This window comes from Ixodes scapularis, unplaced genomic scaffold, assembly GCF_016920785.2.
Source record: "Ixodes scapularis isolate PalLabHiFi unplaced genomic scaffold, ASM1692078v2 PGA_scaffold47__10_contigs__length_4178495, whole genome shotgun sequence".
In the NCBI taxonomy this organism is placed as follows: Eukaryota; Metazoa; Arthropoda; class Arachnida; order Ixodida; family Ixodidae; genus Ixodes; species Ixodes scapularis.
The window spans coordinates 3,491,074-3,499,758 of NW_024609876.1; the positions used below are offsets into that span (position 1 = coordinate 3,491,074).

The 8,685-nt window shown below is 44.6% G+C and overlaps 1 long non-coding RNA gene across 1 annotated transcript; it reads left to right on the top strand.

The window, feature by feature from the left end:
* Positions 1-1,850: 1,850 nt before the first annotated feature.
* Positions 1,851-3,716, top strand: LOC115323315. The gene is made up of 2 exons (XR_003919137.2): positions 1,851-2,095; positions 3,580-3,716. It is a non-coding gene; the product is annotated as an uncharacterized LOC115323315 (long non-coding RNA).
* Positions 3,717-8,685: the final 4,969 nt, after the last annotated feature.

Below are 8,685 nucleotides of genomic sequence, written 5' to 3' on the forward strand. Positions count from 1 at the left end.
TGCAAGTGGGCTGACGAAAATGGGTTTCGGTTTTCTGCATCCACAAACAGTCTGTGTGCCCTTTTCTTTGCGTCGTGGGCTGTCATTGGACCCATCACTGGAACTAAATGGAAACCCTGTACCTGTCAGGAAAGAGCACAGATTTCTTGGTGTGATATTTGATAAAAAACTTAGTTTTATTTCACACCTGAAAGCTTTAAAAACTAGATGTCTTCAGTCTATGAATCTTTTGAAAGTTCTATCTCACAAGTCATGGGGTTCTGACAGAAAATGTATTCTACGGTTGTACAATGCCCTTGTAAGATCTCGTCTTGACTATGGTGCAATAGTGTATGGATCGGCCCGGCCATCTGCCCTCAAGATGTTGGACCCAGTTCACCACCTGGGGTTGAGACTAGCAACTGGTGCTTTCCTAACATCCCCTCCCAGTTAAAAATACCCATTGGTTCCAATTGGAAAGTCAGTTGGTACGAATTGGAATCTGAGAGATCCCAGTTGGAATCACAGAGTCCAATTGGTTTTGGCATTACCAATTGGTGACTCCAATTGGAATTGAGATTTCCAGTTGGAACTTAATCCACCAACTGGCCATTCCAGTTGGGATGCATTTTTTCAACTGGTCATCCCAGTTGGAATAGTTGTTTCCAACTGGTATCCAGTGATACCAATTGGGTTACATTTTTCCAATTGGTGACTCCAATTGGAATTGAGATTTCCAATTGGAACCTAATCCACCAACTGGCCATTCCAACTGGGATGCATTTTTCCAACTGGTCATCCCAGTTGGGAACGTTGTTCCCACTTGGTATCCAGTGATACCAATTGGGTTACATTTTTTTAATTGGTTACCCCAAATGGAATATGTTTCCCTTTAGAATCTGTTTCGAGATCCCAAATGGAATAGCAGTGCCCAATTGGTATGTGATGCACCAATTGGCCATTTCATTGAGTATTATTTCAATATATTAATTGAAACAACTTCCAAATGGTAAATAGTTTTTAAACCAATCATTGGACATTCCAATTAAGGGAGGACACTATTCAAAAGGGTCAACTTTGCAAATGTTTATCTGTGTATGCATAAATTGTACAAAAGATTAGTTGTATTTATCAGGAATGCACTGACCTTGTTTAGAAAAACTATAACGGGGAAAACTAATGTAATACGCAACATTTTTTTTTCAATGCAACTGAGAAAACAATTTTTTAAAAGGAATTTATGTTATACTAACATCACGTTGACAAATCAAATAGATTTTGTTTTATTTGTAAAAAAAAAACGTGTCACCGTTGCATTGCCCACTAAATTCCAGTTAGCAAAAACAATGAGTGAGCCTTTCTTTTTGTGCCATTGCAAAGTCAAATTTATGCCAAGAAGTGGACTGGAGAAAAATGTGTTCAAAGTGCTTCAACGTCTGCCTTTTCTTTAGCCTCGGTGGACCCAAAATAATTTATAACAAAATAACTATGCAGTCAAAATAAATGAAACTTTCTGGGAATATTCTCTAGATGTTGGTGAATGTAAAAATGACCTTTAAAAAAAATTCGTTTTTTTTTGTATTGGAGGCATTGAAACATTCTTCTAAAATTTCTATTAAAGAGTTTTAGTTGATCATTTCGTTGCCTCCGATAACGATACCCGATACTCTGACACCTCCTTTGCGCATGCATTATATCCGGTATCGTTATCGGATCTGATCGGATCACCTGCCCATACTTTTTTAAATCTCAAAATTAGGACAATTTGTATATAAAAATTGAAAGCGGAAGGATTTTTTTCTTTGTTTTGCATCGTGTTGTAATCGATTTCTTAAATATTGCGCGTAAACTTTTTTTCCCGCTAAAGTCGGCAGGAATCGTTGGAAGCATCTGTGCACACTGGGCAAACAAAGATGGCGTCCGCGTATGATTTTTATGCGCACATGGCTCCAATCATACCGATGGCACGCACGATATCTGTTGCATGGTTACAGTAGAGATTCAACAAGTCATGTTTTATTGCTGCGAGTGCTGAGTAGTGTGGTTATAATTACTTCATTTGGCCTGCCACCTCGTTGGAGCGCGAAGGATGGATAACAAAGTTTAAGGGTGCAAGGTAAGGAAACTTCTTTGTTTCTTTTCTTGATGCTGCTGCATTGCAAATAGGCGATTTCTGATTAATAAATATCCTGAGACACTCCTAGCTATATGGTCAGAGCAGGGTAGGAGCCTGAATGAATGAAGCTCTACAAAACATAATCTTTTGAGCTGTCAGCTTGAAAGTCTTTGTTACCCAGTGTAATGAAATGTCAGTGAAAAAAAAAAGTTTGAGGCGCATCTAAAAAAGGAACTATGGATTCCTCCTGAAAGCGCTGACTTGCCACAGTTTACCATAATTGCCATAATTTACTTTTGAGATTATGTCTTAATTTACTTTTTTTATTATTAGACAGAGTGAACACATTAAGTGTCATGCTTTCAGAAGTTGTACTTGTGGTGTGAGCAGTTACTAGTTAATAATCCTGAGTGCATTGTTAATGAATTACAGTTTTCAGTGGAAAATGGAGTTGGTGTCAATTTCAGTGGGAAGATGAAGTACAGGTGTCAATTTTTAGTGGAAAAATGGTGGCTAACAGCTCTCGAATACATGAAGCTGAATGGTGCCAGTTACCAAAAATGGGCCCCATTCTTGTAATGTTCTTTGAAAATCAGTTATAACTTTTAATTGAGATAAATTAGTTCTGAAACTTTAGCATCTGGTTACGGACCGCTGACGCTACATTTGGGGGGAACGCTGTACTTAAAGGGGCCGTGTAATAATATTATGTCCAATGTTTCTCACTCTACACTTACTGGCACCAGTGGGACCCGAAATACTCGCACTCAATGCCACTGACCAAGGAGCCTCTTTTTTGCCACATAATTTAAAGAGTAAAAGCGAATACCTCTTTTCATTCTCTCCTTTGGTTGTGGGGATAGTGTTGTCGTCATTGTCAACAACATGAATCCTCAGGAGTTTGCCATAAAGCTTTGTGATACCCACAGCGACAATATTTAAGTGTGGCTCATACAGTGGACATGAGCACACCGTGAGCATTCTATTTGAGCTTAAGACAATACCTCGACATGCAATCAAGTAGTGGCTCCGCTCGTGCTCAGTTATTGCGACGACAGGAGTTTGCCGAACCTTAGCAATCTGTGGAATTCATTGTGTGTGCTGTGCTTCGCCAACCAGAGCGTGTGGGTATGATAAACATTGGTGGCATGTAATCAGCTTCAGATCATGTGGTCACTGACTCTGTCTGCGAGTTTAGGAGGTTAACGCTGGTAGTTTTTTTTTTTCTTCTGCAACTGCCATGCGTGGATAGAAAATCTTATGTGTTTTATAGGTTGTGAATGTCAATAAATAATCAAAAGCTGTATTTACTGAAAGTACAAGGCTTGTTGTACTGCCCTCTTAATGACGCGTCGAGCATCATACAACTTTGACCTCATGTGAGCGAAGTGTTTACCCATTTGTTGTAGGTCTAGACTTTGCTACATTCTTTCACGATGCTTCTTAGATATGCAACTTAACTGGTACAAATGTTCGACATGCAGGAGGCAGAGCTGAGCATGAATGAGATGGCGATCCTGTCATCAACTGCATCCAAGTTCCACGAAACATTGGTCTCAACGTTCAATCTGTAATATTTAGGTATCCTGCTAGTCAAAATAAAGCTTTCATTTGACATATACTCTTCACTGTTCTGCATCCTCTGCATACAATGAATGTCCAGTTAAGCTAATTGCTTGTTCTTGCTGCAAGATTTGTGCCAATGAATGGTAGCTAAACACAACTTGTTACACTTCCAATATTGAAAATACTAATTGGTATTTTTATAATTGGGAGTCCGAAAACAGATGGTTATGGTTCCAATTGGAATAGTACCAATTGGTTACGGTTGCAATTGAAAAAAAAAATGCCAATGGGTATTTCTCCAGTTGGGAGTCCGAAAACACAGATGGTTACAGTTCCAACTGGAATAGTACCAACTGGTAATGGTTCCAGTTGGTAAAATACCAGTGGGTTTATTTCCAACTGGACAAATACCAATTGGTATTTTTCCAGTTGGGAGTCCGAAAACACAGATGGTTATGCCAACTGGTACCAATTGGAAAAACCAACTGGACCCAATGGGTATTTTTTAACTGGTTTATATGCAGAAGCTAATGAGCTATCGCTGAACGAACGACGAACCTATCAGCCTAACGTATGCTTTTAAAATTCTGGCTGACCCTCAACACCCTACTTATTCTTCCCTTACAAGGTCGACGTTTTCCCGTCTCTTTAACAACAAGCCAAGCATTGTGACACCATTAAGCTCGCGCATTGAAGAACTTTGCACTTCACTGCATCTTTCATTGGACCAGGTCGGCCTCATTCGAAATGTCGACGACCGTATTCCACCCTGGAAGACACTGCCAGTTGCCTGTGACTGGTCGCTCACAAAATTTAACAAACATGGCATTTCCCATGCTGTAATACTGCAAGAGTTTTGTGAAGTACAAATCAAGTATGATGGTTATCTTCATGTTTACACAGATGGCGCCAAGACTTCATCTTTCGTTGGCTGCGCTGTGTATTCAGAACGCTTCTCTAAAGTTACGCGACTTAATTCGTTTGCTAGCATTTTTACTGCAGAACTCTATGCAGTATCAATGGCAATAGACTACATTCTACATAAGAAAATAACTAGGGCTGTTCTTTTTGTTGATTCTCAAACTGTGATTGTTGCAGTTCGCTCTGTTAAAGACACTAAAAACATGCTTGTACAACAAATTCAGAGTAAACTCAACGCTGCTCTACATGATGGTCAAAGCATAACATTTTGTTGGGTACCTAGTCACGTTGGCATAGAGGGCAACGAGAAGGCCGACAGGCTTGCAGGGTCTGTGGGATACCTTGTCCAATCGTCTTTCTGTTTACCATATCAGGATATAAAGCCTTTAGTAGTCATCACTTTTTCGTTGTTGGCAGTTGGAATGGGACAGGGAGTGTGAAAACAAGCTCCACGTTACAAAGCCTCTTCTTGGAGCTTGGGAATGCTGTTCATGCAAGAGTTGTCTTTATGAAACCTTGCTGTGCCGCCCCGCAGGGGGCACCTGTGAAAGCAGGTGTTTGGAGAGTGGCGTCTCCACGGACCCCGAGCCATGCGGCTTCGCCCGCCCACGTCTGGCTGTGCGTGGCATTCCCTTGTTCGGAGAAAAGGGCATCCTGGTGGTTGAGCCGAGCCCGGGGTAGGTTTGGACCCTTCGGGGCCCCCCGGGCGAAGCAATACACCACTTCGGCCCCCTCTTCCCGTAGAGGGGAGTCCTGGCTTGGCCCGACCAGGATGATTCAGCCTAGTCCCCACTTCTACTATCCCCTCCCTTCTTTCGCCTTTGTCTTCTCATACTTTTCACTCTTCTCATTTCTCTTCTTTCCTTTTTCAACTCCTTTGGCGGCAAGGGCTAACCTTGGGTGGCGACAGACCCCTTTTCCAAAACCACACTTGGGCAGTGCTAATAGTCTAACGGTTCCAGCAAAGCCCTTTTTGTTATGGTCCGTTAACTATTCCCTTGTTTGGCTCCGTGGTGGGCGGCACACCACAGGTTCTGAACATTCTCCGCCTCTTATGGCTGCCCCTCCTCCTAAACCCAGCTCACGACAGCCCTGGAAAAGGCGCTGCCTTGAGCACAAAACCTTTGAAAAAGACCCTCCTGTGGAAAACTTTACCAAGTTCTTTGTTGTTCATTCTTTAGATGAACAAAAACCCGTTGCAAAGATATCTCCTTTTATTGTGTCGAAGGTTCTGGAACACCTTATCGGGTTCTCGTATAAGGCCAAGAAACTGCACTCTGGAGACCTCCTTGTTGAGGTGGATACAAAACTTCATAGCGAAGCTTTATGTAAGCTAACAAACATTGTAGATGTGAAAGTGTCGGTGAGTCCTCACCGCACACTCAACACCATCCGTGGAGTTCTTTCCGAGGACGGCCTTCTGGAAACAAGTGAAGAAGAACTCCTTGAAGGACTTAAAGGCGCCGGCGTTGTCCCCGCAAAACGCATAATGTTTCGAAAAGATGATGGCAGAGAAACCCCATCAAGACACGTCATCCTGACCTTTGAGAAACATGCTCTTCCCGCAACAATCAAAGCAGGCTACCTGAACTGCCGCATTCGTCCCTACATCCCCAACCCGCAACGATCGATGTTTCCGCTGCCAACGATTTGGCCACAGTTCACGGAGTTGCAGAGGAAAAGAGACTTGTGCGAAGTGCGGAGGGCAGGACCACGTCGCTGACATCTGCGACGCAGTGGCCCGCTGCAGTAACTGCAGTGGACCACGCCCAGCCTACTCCCGCACCTGCCCTCTGTGGAAACAAGAAAAAAAATTCTTTCACTAAAAGCCAAGGAAAATATCACATATCCAGAGGCTAAGAAAAGGTTGTCATTTCTCTCAAAGGGAGGCTATGCCGAGATGGTGCGCAGGGGCCCTGCACCACGCTCGGAGTCAAGGGCCACCCAGGTCTCGCCAGAGATGCTGGCAGTGGCCCTCAAGGCCCCAACTCCTGAACGCAGGCAGCTGCCCCCTCAGACACCTCGAGGGAGCACGCAAGCTGCCCTCTCACAGAGTGGGACGGCGGCAGCCGTGCCCACTGTCCCTCCTGGACCCTCCCTGAGGGAGAAGGAGCGAAGCCCTCGCTCCAACTCGCTTGGGAGGGGCTTTTCTTCTAGGGAGCGGCGCGACTCTCGCACCGCCCCTGGCTCTAATGGAGTGGAACCGATGGAGCAGGACAATTTGCCCAGCTCCTCCCCCACTCCTCCCTGTGGATCGGGCCGAGGGCGGCAACCGCCCTCTCGAACACCCGATCAACCGAAGCCTGCAGGCAAACCTGCCTGCGAAACTAGGGAGATGGAAGTAGCAGCTGAGGCTGCTGATCCATCCACAAACCTGTCTGACTTCGAAGGCACGGATTGGCAGACCCCAAAACCCAAGAACAAAGCAAAAACGCCTGTTAAAGGGACACTGACAGGGTATTTATGCTCGCTGAGGTTTTTAGTTTTACGTGACATATGAGAGCTCAACTACCCAGAACAGAATTTGCGGCTCGAAATTCGGTTTCTTTCCGCCCGAAAACCGCCGATCAAGAACTGGCCGGTTCGAGTCTCGCTCATTCTTTTTTTCGCGGTCACGGGCCGTTTTCTAAGGTATCGATGCGACCACCTAATTCAATCAAAGTCGTGGGTCACTGAAGGCACACACTCATTATTAAAGATAGAAAAAAATATGAAACCCATTTTTTGTGGCTTCTAAAAAGCTGTAAATACGTTGATTGAAAAAAAAAGTTCCACAGACAACCGGAAGCATTCTGTGCGTTCGTCGTTTCGCGTATCGTGGGACTCGCGGGGACGGCGATGGCAGCGGACGACGGGCGTGGGACCTCTATTTCAGAACTGTCGTTCGCGGTACCGGCGAATTCTGTCTACCGTGAAAAGAAAAATTTGGGACTGATCAAAAGAATTGGTATTCATCCCGTACGACACGCCCGGCCACCAAGCCGATTTGCACCAAGACGTCGCCGAGCCGTCGATCCCTTCTCGTGGCTGAAGACATCGCTCGCGCAAACGTCAAGCACGACGCGTCTACTTCGAGTTCAATATGCACGCGTACGATTTCTTTACTAGGTGCGAATGTCCCCAAAGCGTGGTGCTTTCCGACTTCGACCCAGGAGTGCTTTTGCTAGAGAAAAATCGACAGCAAACTTTCCAATTTACAGTTTACCGGCTGAATTGTTACTAAGGAAAGAGATCCACCAGAAAAGCGATGCGCCAGTAGCTCAGTGGGAAAGACGTCCGGTTCACACGCGGTAGGACCGGGTTCGATCCCCCGTGGAACCTAATTTTGTTTTTCTTCAAACATTTTCCGATGTTTACACATATATTTTTTTTTACAATCAGCACTGAAGAAACAAACAAAAAATAACAAACTAATGTTGTGGACGATACTTCGCTGATTTAAATGGTATGGGATATCCGTTTTGACACCTGCGAGCTCAATGTAATCACTTTCCACAAAATGCAAGGAGCATATAAATCAGGTAACGTCCGCTTTCCGAGGTGCCCGTATATGTTTTACAGGAATTGCAGCCAGCCGTTGGTCCTGATCCCGTTGATCTTTCGGAAACTCTGTCGCACAATGCCACTTTTTTTCGGATTCAGGAAATGTAAGCCAGCTCTTCACGCAACATCTTGGGTGTATTATTTTCGGAGCCGATCATGGAAATTCACCACGGGCACTCACTACTCATCTCCAACTCCTCAATGTACAAAACAACTCATCTTGGAGTACAGAACAACGAGCGGAACAAACATAACTGCAAAAAAAAATCGCACGGCGAGCAGTTCCCGCACGCCCCATCGCACGCCCCATCGCACGCCGCATGTCCTGTCGTCTGCTACCGGAAAAAAGACAAAAAAAAAAAAAAAACGCACGGTAGGGTGTAGCCACGTGACTTCCGCCAGTCGCTCTCTTCTCTCCACTTCTCCGACCTCCGTCGGGTTTCGGTTTCGGTTTCGAGGAGTTGCGTCTTTTGGCTTTATTAAAAAAATACGCTACTCCCCTATTGGAAAAACGTACAAGAAACAAACCTGCTGCTTGTACAGTCCTGGTATGACACAAC